The following is a 15,695-nucleotide window of genomic DNA, read 5'->3' on the forward strand; positions in this document are numbered from 1 at the left end:
AGGAACCCCGTGACTGCAGGATTATTACCGTTAGGCGCTGTGATTTGAGCTGCTTTGGCCCGGGACAGCTTGAGTCGTGGCCCTCTGAAAGCTAAGTGTAGGGAGCAGAGGTGGGAAGCGGGAGGCGTGTTGGGGCTAGCAGGGAGGGGTTTTGAAGGTAGCCTAGGCTGTGCAGGGAGAGTCGTCTTTGGGCCGGTGAAGGCAGAGGGGCGTACTTCTGAGCCCAAACCCTGCATGGGCAGGGCAGTTCCAGCCTGTATCTGTTGGGGTCTAGTCTGTCTAGTCACCGTGCCGCGTCTGAAATTTTCTGCAGGTCTTGATGTCCTCTTTTGTGGTCAAGGCACGCCGGGCTTTTGCTGCGGCCTTGCAGCCCGCCTCGCCATCCGGAAGAGCTACTCTTCCGTTTTCTTGGATCCCTGTTGTGGGACTCGTTTCGCGCATCCTCTGCATCTTTAGGCCTTTAAAAGGGGCTTCTTGCCCGTCCATCTAGCCAGTTGCGGCCACATCTCTTTGGAACCCTGCACGGTTCCTGGCTTTTCCAGGGCTGCCATAGGTTCTCCCTCGGAGCCCTGTCCATTGCCTTGCCCATTGGCAGGGGTGGTCCCGGAGTCCTCTTTGTCGCTGTGAGTCTTCTTTTGTCCCGGTTCCCGACGTTGGTCTTGTGTGCTGGTGTTCTGTGTGTATTTGTGTCTGGTTGGAGCTGCTCTGCCTGGTGCGTAGAGGAATTGCTAAGAGTCAGCCGAGGTAGAGTGGCCTGATTGCATGCTTAAGGTTTTGATGAGACTAGACGTTGCAGTCTAGGGGCGTCCATTACTTTGCAGTCTAGGGGCGTCCATTACTTTGCAGTCTAGGGGCGTCCATTACTTTGCAGTCTAGGGGCGTCCATTACTTTGCAGATGTAGCGGCCCTTGGTGTGGCGGGTGAGGAGGGTAGTTTCTGCTACTCTCTGGAGCCGCGGAGGGGACGACCAAAACTGCGTGGGAGAAGGCAGTGGGAGCGGTGGCGAAGGGGTTTGTACGTGAAGGGAGCGGCAATTCATGTTTGGGTTTGTTTGTGGACTAGCTTTGCTTGGCTGTAAGGCCCAGTAGAGGTGGCCTCAGTAAAAGCAAGCGAGAGGCTTGGATTTCTTTGGGCGTTGCTGAGCGTCAGGGTGATGTCTTTGCTGTTGTGTTTTTCAGATGTAGAGGCCGGACCTGTTAGCTGAGAGGCACGGACGGAGATGCGTGCGGGTCGAGTGCCATAGCGAGGTGGGTCTGCTGCGGTGTCGGTGGGAAGATGTGGCCGTGCGACTAGATAATGGGTTTTGGTTTTGCTTTGAAGGTACGGGGCCGTGGGCAAAGCAGTAGCGTGGCAGAGGAGCTGGCTTGGGTGAAGAGAGCAACGGTGAGTTGCGTGAAGCAGCAGTTGTTGTTCATGTGTCCTCGAGTCCGTGAAGGTACAGCCGTCCTTGAGTGCTTGTGGATTGCAGGTGGAGCGCGTCCTCGACGTGTCAACCCAAGGTGATGGAGGTTCGTCGCCGAGCGATGAAGGTAACGTAGCGGGAGATGGGATTCTCTGGGAGCTGCCTGTCTATTTGGGTTGTGTCTAAGCTGGTCTCTTCTTGCAGGTTCAGCCTGCGGCGTCAGAGGGGCCCAGCTTGGTGTCAGCAAACGGCGTGAGAAGGTGAGGTGGTTGTCCGAGGTGGTGTCTAAGAGCCAAGTGCTATGTAGCAACTCAGCTGAGCGTTTTTGGTTTTGGCAGGTGCTGTTCGGGGAGCGTCTGGAAGAGGGTGAGTGCCTGAGGGGAGACTGGGTCGTCGTGAGGAGGAGCGTGGGAGTGTAGATTTCTCATGGTCACAAAAGCGGATTTTGGTCTTGGAACTGCAGGTGCCCCAGGCCGTGTCAGCTGCCGGTTCTGACGTTTGAGCGAGCAAGGGGCAGGTGAGCAGAATGCCCGGGTGGTTTTGCGATGGGTGACGGGGCGTAGTACAAGATGTTGGCGGTGTGGTGCCGACAGCTGGCACTGTGTTTTCCTCTTTGTTTTTTTCTTGCAGATGCTGAAGAGGAACCCCGTGACTGCAGGATTATTACCGTTAGGCGCTGTGATTTGAGCTGCTTTGGCCCGGGACAGCTTGAGTCGTGGCCCTCTGAAAGCTAAGTGTAGGGAGCAGAGGTGGGAAGCGGGAGGCGTGTTGGGGCTAGCAGGGAGGGGTTTTGAAGGTAGCCTAGGCTGTGCAGGGAGAGTCGTCTTTGGGCCGGTGAAGGCAGAGGGGCGTACTTCTGAGCCCAAACCCTGCATGGGCAGGGCAGTTCCAGCCTGTATCTGTTGGGGTCTAGTCACCGTGCCGCGTCTGAAATTTTCTGCAGGTCTTGATGTCCTCTTTTGTGGTCAAGGCACGCCGGGCTTTTGCTGCGGCCTTGCAGCCCGCCTCGCCATCCGGAAGAGCTACTCTTCCGTTTTCTTGGATCCCTGTTGTGGGACTCATTCCGTGCATCCTCTGCATCTTTAGGCCTTTAAAAGGGGCTTCTTGCCCGTCCATCTAGCCAGTTGCGGCCACATCTCTTTGGAACCCTGCACGGTTCATGGCTTTTCCAGGGCTGCCGTAGGTTCTCCCACGGAGCCCTGTCCATTGCCTTGCCCATTGGCAGGGGTGGTCCCGGAGTCCTCCTTGTCGCTGTGAGTCTTCTTTTGTCCCGGTTCCCGACGTTGGTCTTGTGTGCTTGTGTTCTGTGTGTATTTGTGTCTGGTTGGAGCTGCTCTGCCTGGTGCGTAGAGGAATTGCTAAGAGTCAGCCGAGGTAGAGTGGCCTGATTGCATGCTTAAGGTTTTGATGAGACTAGACGTTGCAGTCTAGGGGCGTCCATTACTTTGCAGTCTAGGGGCGTCCATTACTTTGCAGTCTAGGGGCGTCCATTACTTTGCAGATGTAGCGGCCCTTGGTGTGGCGGGTGAGGAGGGTAGTTTCTGCTATTCTCTGGAGCCGCGGAGGGGACGACCAAAACTGCGTGGGAGAAGGCAGTGGGAGCGGTGGCGAAGGGGTTTGTACGTGAAGGGAGCGGCAATTCATGTTTGGGTTTGTTTGTGGACTAGCTTTGCTTGGCTGTAAGGCCCAGTAGAGGTGGCCTCAGTAAAAGCAAGCGAGAGGCTTGGTTTTCTTTGGGCGTTGCTGAGGGTCAGGGTGATGTCTTTGCTGTTGTGTTTTTCAGATGTAGAGGCCGGACCTGTTAGCTGAGAGGCACGGACGGAGATGCGTGCGGGTCGAGTGCCATAGCGAGGTGGGTCTGCTGCGGTGTCGGTGGGAAGATGTGGCCGGGGGCTGTGCGACTAGATAATGGGTTTTGGTTTTGCTTTGAAGGTACGGGGCCGTGGGCAAAGCAGTAGAGTGGCAGAGGAGCTGGCTTGGGTGAAGAGAGCAACGGTGAGTTGCGTGAAGCAGCAGTTGTTGTTCATGTGTCCTCGAGTCCGTGAAGGTACAGCCGTCCTTGAGTGCTTGTGGATTGCAGGTGGAGCGCGTCCTCGAAGTGTCAGCCCAAGGTAATGGGGGTTCGGTGGCCGAGCGATGAAGGTAACGTAGCGGGAGATGGGATTCGCTGGGAGCTGCCTGTCTATTTGGGTTGTGTCTAAGCTGGTCTCTTCTTGCAGGTTCAGCCTGCGGCGTCAGAGGGGCCCAGCTTGGTGTCAGCAAACGGCGTGAGAAGGTGAGGTGGTTGTCCGAGGTGGTGTCTAAGAGCCAAGTGCTATGTAGCAACTCAGCTGAGCGTTTTTGGTTTTGGCAGGTGCTGTTCGGGGAGCGTCTGGAAGAGGGTGAGCGCCTGAGGGGAGACTGGGTCATCGTGAGGAGGAGCGTGGGAGTGTAGATTTCTCATGGTCACAAAAGGAGATTTTGTTCTTGGAACTGCAGGTGCCCCAGGCCGTGTCAGCTGCCGGTTCTGACGTTTGAGCGAGCAAGGGGCAGGTGAGCAGAATGCCCGGGTGGTTTTGCGATGGGTGACGGGGCGTAGTACAAGATGTTGGCGGTGTGGTGCCGACAGCTGGCACTGTGTTTTCCTCTTTGTTTTTTTCTTGCAGATGCTGAAGAGGAACCCCGTGACTGCAGGATTATTACCGTTAGGCGCTGTGATTTGAGCTGCTTTGGCCCGGGACAGCTTGAGTCGTGGCCCTCTGAAAGCTAAGTGTAGGGAGCAGAGGTGGGAAGCGGGAGGTGTGTTGGGGCTAGCAGGGAGGGGTTTTGAAGGTAGCCTAGGCTGTGCAGGGAGAGTCGTCTTTGGGCCGGTGAAGGCAGAGGGGCGTACTTCTGAGCCCAAACCCTGCATGGGCAGGGCAGTTCCAGCCTGTATCTGTTGGGGTCTAGTCTGTCTAGTCACCGTGCCGCGTCTGAAATTTTCTGCAGGTCTTGATGTCCTCTTTTGTGGTCAAGGCACGCCGGGCTTTTGCTGCGGCCTTGCAGCCCGCCTCGCCATCCGGAAGAGCTACTCTTCCGTTTTCTTGGATCCCTGTTGTGGGACTCGTTCCGCGCATCCTCTGCATCTTTAGGGCTTTAAAAGGGGCTTCTTGCCCGTCCATCTAGCCAGTTGCGGCCACATCTCTTTGGAACCCTGCACGGTTCATGGCTTTTCCAGGGCTGCCGTAGGTTCTCCCTCGGAGCCCTGTCCATTGCCTTGCCCATTGGCAGGGGTGGTCCCGGAGTCCTCTTTGTCGCTGTGAGTCTTCTTTTGTCCCGGTTCCCGACGTTGGTCTTGTGTGCTGGTGTTCTGTGTGTATTTGTGTCTGGTTGGAGCTGCTCTGCCTGGTGCGTAGAGGAATTGCTAAGAGTCAGCCGAGGTAGAGTGGCCTGATTGCATGCTTAAGGTTTTGACGAGACTAGACGTTGCAGTCTAGGGGCGTCCATTACTTTGCAGTCTAGGGGCGTCCATTACTTTGCAGTCTAGGGGCGTCCATTACTTTGCAGTCTAGGGGCGTCCATTACTTTGCAGTCTAGGGGCGTCCATGACTTTGCAGATGTAGCAGCCCTTGGTGTGGCGGGTGAGGAGGGTAGTTTCTGCTACTCTCTGGAGCCGCGGAGGGGACGACCAAAACTGCGTGGGAGAAGGCAGTGGGAGCGGTGGCGAAGGGGTTTGTACGTGAAGGGAGCGGCAATTCATGTTTGGGTTTGTTTGTGGACTAGCTTTGCTTGGCTGTAAGGCCCAGTAGAGGTGGCCTCAGTAAAAGCAAGCGAGAGGCTTGGATTTCTTTGGGCGTTGCTGAGCGTCAGGGTGATGTCTTTGCTGTTGTGTTTTTCAGATGTAGAGGCCGGACCTGTTAGCTGAGAGGCACGGACGGAGATGCGTGCGGGTCGAGTGCCATAGCGAGGTGGGTCTGCTGCGGTGTCGGTGGGAAGATGTGGCCGGGGGCTGTGCGACTAGATAATGGGTTTTGGTTTTGCTTTGAAGGTACGGGGCCGTGGGCAAAGCAGTAGAGTGGCAGAGGAGCTGGCTTGGGTAAAGAGAGCAACGGTGAGTTGCGTGAAGCAGCAGTTGTTGTTCATGTGTCCTCGAGTCCGTGAAGGTACAGCCGTCCTTGAGTGCTTGTGGATTGCAGGTGGAGCGCGTCCTCGACGTGTCAGCCCAAGGTGATGGAGGTTCGTGGGCGAGCGATGAAGGTAACGTAGCGGGAGATGGGATTCGCTGGGAGCTGCCTGTCTATTTGGGTTGTGTCTAAGCTGGTCTCTTCTTGCAGGTTCAGCCTGCGGCGTCAGAGGGGCCCAGCTTGGTGTCAGCAAACGGCGTGAGAAGGTGAGGTGGTTGTCCGAGGTGGTGTCTAAGAGCCAAGTGCTATGTAGCAACTCAGCTGAGCGTATTTGGTTTTGGCAGGTGCTGTTCGGGGAGCGTCTGGAAGAGGGTGAGCGCCTGAGGGGAGACTGGGTCGTCGTGAGGAGGAGCGTGGGAGTGTAGATTTCTCATGGTCACAAAAGCGGATTTTGGTCTTGGAACTGCAGGTGCCCCAGGCCGTGTCAGCTGCCGGTTCTGACGTTTGAGCGAGCAAGGGGCAGGTGAGCAGAATGCCCGGGTGGTTTTGCGATGGGTGACGGGGCGTAGTACAAGATGTTGGCGGTGTGGTGCCGACAGCTGGCACTGTGTTTTCCTCTTTGTTTTTTTCTTGCAGATGCTGAAGAGGACCCCGTGACTGCAGGATTATTACCGTTAGGCGCTGTGATTTGAGCTGCTTTGGCCCGGGACAGCTTGAGTCGTGGCCCTCTGAAAGCTAAGTGTAGGGAGCAGAGGTGGGAAGCGGGAGGTGTGTTGGGGCTAGCAGGGAGGGGTTTTGAAGGTAGCCTAGGCTGTGCAGGGAGAGTCGTCTTTGGGCCGGTGAAGGCAGAGGGGCGTACTTCTGAGCCCAAACCCTGCATGGGCAGGGCAGTTCCAGCCTGTATCTGTTGGGGTCTAGTCTGTCTAGTCACCGTGCCGCGTCTGAAATTTTCTGCAGGTCTTGATGTCCTCTTTTGTGGTCAAGGCACGCCGGGCTTTTGCTGCGGCCTTGCAGCCCGCCTCGCCATCCGGAAGAGCTACTCTTCCGTTTTCTTGGATCCCTGTTGTGGGACTCGTTCCGCGCATCCTCTGCATCTTTAGGGCTTTAAAAGGGGCTTCTTGCCCGTCCATCTAGCCAGTTGCGGCCACATCTCTTTGGAACCCTGCACGGTTCATGGCTTTTCCAGGGCTGCCGTAGGTTCTCCCTCGGAGCCCTGTCCATTGCCTTGCCCATTGGCAGGGGTGGTCCCGGAGTCCTCTTTGTCGCTGTGAGTCTTCTTTTGTCCCGGTTCCCGACGTTGGTCTTGTGTGCTGGTGTTCTGTGTGTATTTGTGTCTGGTTGGAGCTGCTCTGCCTGGTGCGTAGAGGAATTGCTAAGAGTCAGCCGAGGTAGAGTGGCCTGATTGCATGCTTAAGGTTTTGATGAGACTAGACGTTGCAGTCTAGGGGCGTCCATTACTTTGCAGTCTAGGGGCGTCCATTACTTTGCAGTCTAGGGGCGTCCATTACTTTGCAGTCTAGGGGCGTCCATGACTTTGCAGATGTAGCGGCCCTTGGTGTGGCGGGTGAGGAGGGTAGTTTCTGCTACTCTCTGGAGCCGCGGAGGGGACGACCAAAACTGCGTGGGAGAAGGCAGTGGGAGCGGTGGCGAAGGGGTTTGTACGTGAAGGGAGCGGCAATTCATGTTTGGGTTTGTTTGTGGACTAGCTTTGCTTGGCTGTAAGGCCCAGTAGAGGTGGCCTCAGTAAAAGCAAGCGAGAGGCTTGGATTTCTTTGGGCGTTGCTGAGCGTCAGGGTGATGTCTTTGCTGTTGTGTTTTTCAGATGTAGAGGCCGGACCTGTTAGCTGAGAGGCACGGACGGAGATGCGTGCGGGTCGAGTGCCATAGCGAGGTGGGTCTGCTGCGGTGTCGGTGGGAAGATGTGGCCGTGCGACTAGATAATGGGTTTTGGTTTTGCTTTGAAGGTACGGGGCCGTGGGCAAAGCAGTAGAGTGGCAGAGGAGCTGGCTTGGGTGAAGAGAGCAACGGTGAGTTGCGTGAAGCAGCAGTTGTTGTTCATGTGTCCTCGAGTCCGTGAAGGTACAGCCGTCCTTGAGTGCTTGTGGATTGCAGGTGGAGCGCGTCCTCGACGTGTCAACCCAAGGTGATGGAGGTTCGTGGCCGAGCGATGAAGGTAACGTAGCGGGAGATGGGATTCGCTGGGAGCTGCCTGTCTATTTGGGTTGTGTCTAAGCTGGTCTCTTCTTGCAGGTTCAGCCTGCGGCGTCAGAGGGGCCCAGCTTGGTGTCAGCAAACGGCGTGAGAAGGTGAGGTGGTTGTCCGAGGTGGTGTCTAAGAGCCAAGTGCTATGTAGCAACTCAGCTGAGCGTTTTTGGTTTTGGCAGGTGCTGTTCGGGGAGCGTCTGGAAGAGGGTGAGCGCCTGAGGGGAGACTGGGTCGTCGTGAGGAGGAGCGTGGGAGTGTAGATTTCTCATGGTCACAAAAGCGGATTTTGGTCTTGGAACTGCAGGTGCCCCAGGCCGTGTCAGCTGCCGGTTCTGACGTTTGAGCGAGCACGGGGCAGGTGAGCAGAATGCCCGGGTGGTTTTGCGATGGGTGACGGGGCGTAGTACAAGATGTTGGCGGTGTGGTGCCGACAGCTGGCACTGTGTTTTCCTCTTTGTTTTTTTCTTGCAGATGCTGAAGAGGAACCCCGTGACTGCAGGATTATTACCGTTAGGCGCTGTGATTTGAGCTGCTTTGGCCCGGGACAGCTTGAGTCGTGGCCCTCTGAAAGCTAAGTGTAGGGAGCAGAGGTGGGAAGCGGGAGGCGTGTTGGGGCTAGCAGGGAGGGGTTTTGAAGGTAGCCTAGGCTGTGCAGGGAGAGTCGTCTTTGGGCCGGTGAAGGCAGAGGGGCGTACTTCTGAGCCCAAACCCTGCATGGGCAGGGCAGTTCCAGCCTGTATCTGTTGGGGTCTAGTCACCGTGCCGCGTCTGAAATTTTCTGCAGGTCTTGATGTCCTCTTTTGTGGTCAAGGCACGCCGGGCTTTTGCTGCGGCCTTGCAGCCTGCCTCGCCATCCGGAAGAGCTACTCTTCCGTTTTCTTGGATCCCTGTTGTGGGACTCGTTCCGCGCATCCTCTGCATCTTTAGGGCTTTAAAAGGGGCTTCTTGCCCGTCCATCTAGCCAGTTGCGGCCACATCTCTTTGGAACCCTGCACGGTTCCTGGCTTTTCCAGGGCTGCCGTAGGTTCTCCCACGGAGCCCTGTCCATTGCCTTGCCCATTGGCAGGGGTGGTCCCGGAGTCCTCCTTGTCGCTGTGAGTCTTCTTTTGTCCCGGTTCCCGACGTTGGTCTTGTGTGCTGGTGTTCTGTGTGTATTTGTGTCTGGTTGGAGCTGCTCTGCCTGGTGCGTAGAGGAATTGCTAAGAGTCAGCCGAGGTAGAGTGGCCTGATTGCATGCTTAAGGTTTTGACGAGACTAGACGTTGCAGTCTAGGGGCGTCCATTACTTTGCAGTCTAGGGGCGTCCATTACTTTGCAGTCTAGGGGCGTCCATTACTTTGCAGATGTAGCGGCCCTTGGTGTGGCGGGTGAGGAGTGTAGTTTCTGCTACTCTCTGGAGCCGCGGAGGGGACGACCAAAACTGCGTGGGAGAAGGCAGTGGGAGCGGTGGCGAAGGGGTTTGTACGTGAAGGGAGCGGCAATTCATGTTTGGGTTTGTTTGTGGACTAGCTTTGCTTGGCTGTAAGGCCCAGTAGAGGTGGCCTCAGTAAAAGCAAGCGAGAGGCTTGGATTTCTTTGGGCGTTGCTGAGCGTCAGGGTGATGTCTTTGCTGTTGTGTTTTTCAGATGTAGAGGCCGGACCTGTTAGCTGAGAGGCACGGACGGAGATGCGTGCGGGTCGAGTGCCATAGCGAGGTGGGTCTGCTGCGGTGTCGGTGGGAAGATGTGGCCGTGCGACTAGATAATGGGTTTTGGTTTTGCTTTGAAGGTACGGGGCCGTGGGCAAAGCAGTAGAGTGGCAGAGGAGCTGGCTTGGGTGAAGAGAGCAACGGTGAGTTGCGTGAAGCAGCAGTTGTTGTTCATGTGTCCTCGAGTCCGTGAAGGTACAGCCGTCCTTGAGTGCTTGTGGATTGCAGGTGGAGCGCGTCCTCGACGTGTCAACCCAAGGTGATGGAGGTTCGTGGCCGAGCGATGAAGGTAACGTAGCGGGAGATGGGATTCGCTGGGAGCTGCCTGTCTATTTGGGTTGTGTCTAAGCTGGTCTCTTCTTGCAGGTTCAGCCTGCGGCGTCAGAGGGGCCCAGCTTGGTGTCAGCAAACGGCGTGAGAAGGTGAGGTGGTTGTCCGAGGTGGTGTCTAAGAGCCAAGTGCTATGTAGCAACTCAGCTGAGCGTTTTTGGTTTTGGCAGGTGCTGTTCGGGGAGCGTCTGGAAGAGGGTGAGCGCCTGAGGGGAGACTGGGTCGTCGTGAGGAGGAGCGTGGGAGTGTAGATTTCTCATGGTCACAAAAGCGGATTTTGTTCTTGGAACTGCAGGTGCCCCAGGCCGTGTCAGCTGCCGGTTCTGACGTTTGAGCGAGCACGGGGCAGGTGAGCAGAATGCCCGGGTGGTTTTGCGATGGGTGACGGGGCGTAGTACAAGATGTTGGCGGTGTGGTGCCGACAGCTGGCACTGTGTTTTCCTCTTTGTTTTTTTCTTGCAGATGCTGAAGAGGAACCCCGTGACTGCAGGATTATTACCGTTAGGCGCTGTGATTTGAGCTGCTTTGGCCCGGGACAGCTTGAGTCGTGGCCCTCTGAAAGCTAAGTGTAGGGAGCAGAGGTGGGAAGCGGGAGGCGTGTTGGGGCTAGCAGGGAGGGGTTTTGAAGGTAGCCTAGGCTGTGCAGGGAGAGTCGTCTTTGGGCCGGTGAAGGCAGAGGGGCGTACTTCTGAGCCCAAACCCTGCATGGGCAGGGCAGTTCCAGCCTGTATCTGTTGGGGTCTAGTCACCGTGCCGCGTCTGAAATTTTCTGCAGGTCTTGATGTCCTCTTTTGTGGTCAAGGCACGCCGGGCTTTTGCTGCGGCCTTGCAGCCCGCCTCGCCATCCGGAAGAGCTACTCTTCCGTTTTCTTGGATCCCTGTTGTGGGACTCGTTCCGCGCATCCTCTGCATCTTTAGGCCTTTAAAAGGGGCTTCTTGCCCGTCCATCTAGCCAGTTGCGGCCACATCTCTTTGGAACCCTGCACGGTTCCTGGCTTTTCCAGGGCTGCCGTAGGTTCTCCCACGGAGCCCTGTCCATTGCCTTGCCCATTGGCAGGGGTGGTCCCGGAGTCCTCCTTGTCGCTGTGAGTCTTCTTTTGTCCCGGTTCCCGACGTTGGTCTTGTGTGCTGGTGTTCTGTGTGTATTTGTGTCTGGTTGGAGCTGCTCTGCCTGGTGCGTAGAGGAATTGCTAAGAGTCAGCCGAGGTAGAGTGGCCTGATTGCATGCTTAAGGTTTTGACGAGACTAGACGTTGCAGTCTAGGGGCGTCCATTACTTTGCAGTCTAGGGGCGTCCATTACTTTGCAGTCTAGGGGCGTCCATTACTTTGCAGATGTAGCGGCCCTTGGTGTGGCGGGTGAGGAGTGTAGTTTCTGCTACTCTCTGGAGCCGCGGAGGGGACGACCAAAACTGCGTGGGAGAAGGCAGTGGGAGCGGTGGCGAAGGGGTTTGTACGTGAAGGGAGCGGCAATTCATGTTTGGGTTTGTTTGTGGACTAGCTTTGCTTGGCTGTAAGGCCCAGTAGAGGTGGCCTCAGTAAAAGCAAGCGAGAGGCTTGGATTTCTTTGGGCGTTGCTGAGCGTCAGGGTGATGTCTTTGCTGTTGTGTTTTTCAGATGTAGAGGCCGGACCTGTTAGCTGAGAGGCACGGACGGAGATGCGTGCGGGTCGAGTGCCATAGCGAGGTGGGTCTGCTGCGGTGTCGGTGGGAAGATGTGGCCGTGCGACTAGGTTTTGGTTTTGCTTTGAAGGTACGGGGCCGTGGGCAAAGCAGTAGAGTGGCAGAGGAGCTGGCTTGGGTGAAGAGAGCAACGGTGAGTTGCGTGAAGCAGCAGTTGTTGTTCATGTGTCCTCGAGTCCGTGAAGGTACAGCTGTCCTTGAGTGCTTGTGGATTGCAGGTGGAGCGCGTCCTCGATGTGTCAGCCCAAGGTGATGGAGGTTCGTGGGCGAGCGATGAAGGTAACGTAGCGGGAGATGGGATTCGCTGGGAGCTGCCTGTCTATTTGGGTTGTGTCTAAGCTGGTCTCTTCTTGCAGGTTCAGCCTGCGGCGTCAGAGGGGCCCAGCTTGGTGTCAGCAAACGGCGTGAGAAGGTGAGGTGGTTGTCCGAGGTGGTGTCTAAGAGCCAAGTGCTATGTAGCAACTCAGCTGAGCGTATTTGGTTTTGGCAGGTGCTGTTCGGGGAGCGTCTGGAAGAGGGTGAGCGCCTGAGGGGAGACTGGGTCGTCGTGAGGAGGAGCGTGGGAGTGTAGATTTCTCATGGTCACAAAAGCGGATTTTGGTCTTGGAACTGCAGGTGCCCCAGGCCGTGTCAGCTGCCGGTTCTGACGTTTGAGCGAGCAAGGGGCAGGTGAGCAGAATGCCCGGGTGGTTTTGCGATGGGTGACGGGGCGTAGTACAAGATGTTGGCGGTGTGGTGCCGACAGCTGGCACTGTGTTTTCCTCTTTGTTTTTTTCTTGCAGATGCTGAAGAGGAACCCCGTGACTGCAGGATTATTACCGTTAGGCGCTGTGATTTGAGCTGCTTTGGCCCGGGACAGCTTGAGTCGTGGCCCTCTGAAAGCTAAGTGTAGGGAGCAGAGGTGGGAAGCGGGAGGCGTGTTGGGGCTAGCAGGGAGGGGTTTTGAAGGTAGCCTAGGCTGTGCAGGGAGAGTCGTCTTTGGGCCGGTGAAGGCAGAGGGGCGTACTTCTGAGCCCAAACCCTGCATGGGCAGGGCAGTTCCAGCCTGTATCTGTTGGGGTCTAGTCACCGTGCCGCGTCTGAAATTTTCTGCAGGTCTTGATGTCCTCTTTTGTGGTCAAGGCACGCCGGGCTTTTGCTGCGGCCTTGCAGCCCGCCTCGCCATCCGGAAGAGCTACTCTTCCGTTTTCTTGGATCCCTGTTGTGGGACTCGTTCCGCGCATCCTCTGCATCTTTAGGGCTTTAAAAGGGGCTTCTTGCCCGTCCATCTAGCCAGTTGCGGCCACATCTCTTTGGAACCCTGCACGGTTCCTGGCTTTTCCAGGGCTGCCGTAGGTTCTCCCACGGAGCCCTGTCCATTGCCTTGCCCATTGGCAGGGGTGGTCCCGGAGTCCTCCTTGTCGCTGTGAGTCTTCTTTTGTCCCGGTTCCCGACGTTGGTCTTGTGTGCTGGTGTTCTGTGTGTATTTGTGTCTGGTTGGAGCTGCTCTGCCTGGTGCGTAGAGGAATTGCTAAGAGTCAGCCGAGGTAGAGTGGCCTGATTGCATGCTTAAGGTTTTGACGAGACTAGACGTTGCAGTCTAGGGGCGTCCATTACTTTGCAGTCTAGGGGCGTCCATTACTTTGCAGTCTAGGGGCGTCCATTACTTTGCAGATGTAGCGGCCCTTGGTGTGGCGGGTGAGGAGTGTAGTTTCTGCTACTCTCTGGAGCCGCGGAGGGGACGACCAAAACTGCGTGGGAGAAGGCAGTGGGAGCGGTGGCGAAGGGGTTTGTACGTGAAGGGAGCGGCAATTCATGTTTGGGTTTGTTTGTGGACTAGCTTTGCTTGGCTGTAAGGCCCAGTAGAGGTGGCCTCAGTAAAAGCAAGCGAGAGGCTTGGATTTCTTTGGGCGTTGCTGAGCGTCAGGGTGATGTCTTTGCTGTTGTGTTTTTCAGATGTAGAGGCCGGACCTGTTAGCTGAGAGGCACGGACGGAGATGCGTGCGGGTCGAGTGCCATAGCGAGGTGGGTCTGCTGCGGTGTCGGTGGGAAGATGTGGCCGGGGGCTGTGCGACTAGATAATGGGTTTTGGTTTTGCTTTGAAGGTACGGGGCCGTGGGCAAAGCAGTAGAGTGGCAGAGGAGCTGGCTTGGGTAAAGAGAGCAACGGTGAGTTGCGTGAAGCAGCAGTTGTTGTTCATGTGTCCTCGAGTCCGTGAAGGTACAGCCGTCCTTGAGTGCTTGTGGATTGCAGGTGGAGCGCGTCCTCGACGTGTCAGCCCAAGGTGATGGAGGTTCGTGGCCGAGCGATGAAGGTAACGTAGCGGGAGATGGGATTCGCTGGGAGCTGCCTGTCTATTTGGGTTGTGTCTAAGCTGGTCTCTTCTTGCAGGTTCAGCCTGCGGCGTCAGAGGGGCCCAGCTTGGTGTCAGCAAACGGCGTGAGAAGGTGAGGTGGTTGTCCGAGGTGGTGTCTAAGAGCCAAGTGCTATGTAGCAACTCAGCTGAGCGTATTTGGTTTTGGCAGGTGCTGTTCGGGGAGCGTCTGGAAGAGGGTGAGCGCCTGAGGGGAGACTGGGTCGTCGTGAGGAGGAGCGTGGGAGTGTAGATTTCTCATGGTCACAAAAGCGGATTTTGGTCTTGGAACTGCAGGTGCCCCAGGCCGTGTCAGCTGCCGGTTCTGACGTTTGAGCGAGCAAGGGGCAGGTGAGCAGAATGCCCGGGTGGTTTTGCGATGGGTGACGGGGCGTAGTACAAGATGTTGGCGGTGTGGTGCCGACAGCTGGCACTGTGTTTTCCTCTTTGTTTTTTTCTTGCAGATGCTGAAGAGGAACCCCGTGACTGCAGGATTATTACCGTTAGGCGCTGTGATTTGAGCTGCTTTGGCCCGGGACAGCTTGAGTCGTGGCCCTCTGAAAGCTAAGTGTAGGGAGCAGAGGTGGGAAGCGGGAGGCGTGTTGGGGCTAGCAGGGAGGGGTTTTGAAGGTAGCCTAGGCTGTGCAGGGAGAGTCGTCTTTGGGCCGGTGAAGGCAGAGGGGCGTACTTCTGAGCCCAAACCCTGCATGGGCAGGGCAGTTCCAGCCTGTATCTGTTGGGGTCTAGTCTGTCTAGTCACCGTGCCGCGTCTGAAATTTTCTGCAGGTCTTGATGTCCTCTTTTGTGGTCAAGGCACGCCGGGCTTTTGCTGCGGCCTTGCAGCCCGCCTCGCCATCCGGAAGAGCTACTCTTCCGTTTTCTTGGATCCCTGTTGTGGGACTCGTTTCGCGCATCCTCTGCATCTTTAGGCCTTTAAAAGGGGCTTCTTGCCCGTCCATCTAGCCAGTTGCGGCCACATCTCTTTGGAACCCTGCACGGTTCATGGCTTTTCCAGGGCTGCCGTAGGTTCTCCCTCGGAGCCCTGTCCATTGCCTTGCCCATTGGCAGGGGTGGTCCCGGAGTCCTCTTTGTCGCTGTGAGTCTTCTTTTGTCCCGGTTCCCGACGTTGGTCTTGTGTGCTGGTGTTCTGTGTGTATTTGTGTCTGGTTGGAGCTGCTCTGCCTGGTGCGTAGAGGAATTGCTAAGAGTCAGCCGAGGTAGAGTGGCCTGATTGCATGCTTAAGGTTTTGACGAGACTAGACGTTGCAGTCTAGGGGCGTCCATTACTTTGCAGTCTAGGGACGTCCATTACTTTGCAGTCTAGGGGCGTCCATTACTTTGCAGTCTAGGGGCGTCCATTACTTTGCAGATGTAGCGGCCCTTGGTGTGGCGGGTGAGGAGGGTAGTTTCTGCTACTCTCTGGAGCCGCGGAGGGGACGACCAAAACTGCGTGGGAGAAGGCAGTGGGAGCGGTGGCGAAGGGGTTTGTACGTGAAGGGAGCGGCAATTCATGTTTGGGTTTGTTTGTGGACTAGCTTTGCTTGGCTGTAAGGCCCAGTAGAGGTGGCCTCAGTAAAAGCAAGCGAGAGGCTTGGATTTCTTTGGGCGTTGCTGAGCGTCAGGGTGATGTCTTTGCTGTTGTGTTTTTCAGATGTAGAGGCCGGACCTGTTAGCTGAGAGGCACGGACGGAGATGCGTGCGGGTCGAGTGCCATAGCGAGGTGGGTCTGCTGCGGTGTCGGTGGGAAGATGTGGCCGTGCGACTAGATAATGGGTTTTGGTTTTGCTTTGAAGGTACGGGGCCGTGGGCAAAGCAGTAGAGTGGCAGAGGAGCTGGCTTGGGTGAAGAGAGCAACGGTGAGTTGCGTGAAGCAGCAGTTGTTGTTCATGTGTCCTCGAGTCCGTGAAGGTACAGCTGTCCTTGAGTGCTTGTGGATTGCAGGTGGAGCGCGTCCTCGACGTGTCAGCCCAAGGTGATG

At 56.6% G+C, this 15,695-nt stretch overlaps 1 long non-coding RNA gene across 1 annotated transcript; it reads left to right on the forward strand.

Annotated features, from left to right (window-relative positions):
* The first annotated feature begins 1,145 nt into the window (after positions 1-1,145).
* On the forward strand, positions 1,146-5,596 carry LOC138724170 (uncharacterized). The gene is made up of 3 exons (XR_011337985.1): positions 1,146-1,247; positions 1,321-1,383; positions 5,557-5,596. It is a non-coding gene; the product is annotated as an uncharacterized lncRNA (long non-coding RNA).
* The last annotated feature ends 10,099 nt before the right edge of the window (positions 5,597-15,695 follow it).

This window comes from Phaenicophaeus curvirostris, chromosome 9, assembly GCF_032191515.1.
Source record: "Phaenicophaeus curvirostris isolate KB17595 chromosome 9, BPBGC_Pcur_1.0, whole genome shotgun sequence".
NCBI lineage: Eukaryota > Metazoa > Chordata > Aves > Cuculiformes > Cuculidae > Phaenicophaeus > Phaenicophaeus curvirostris.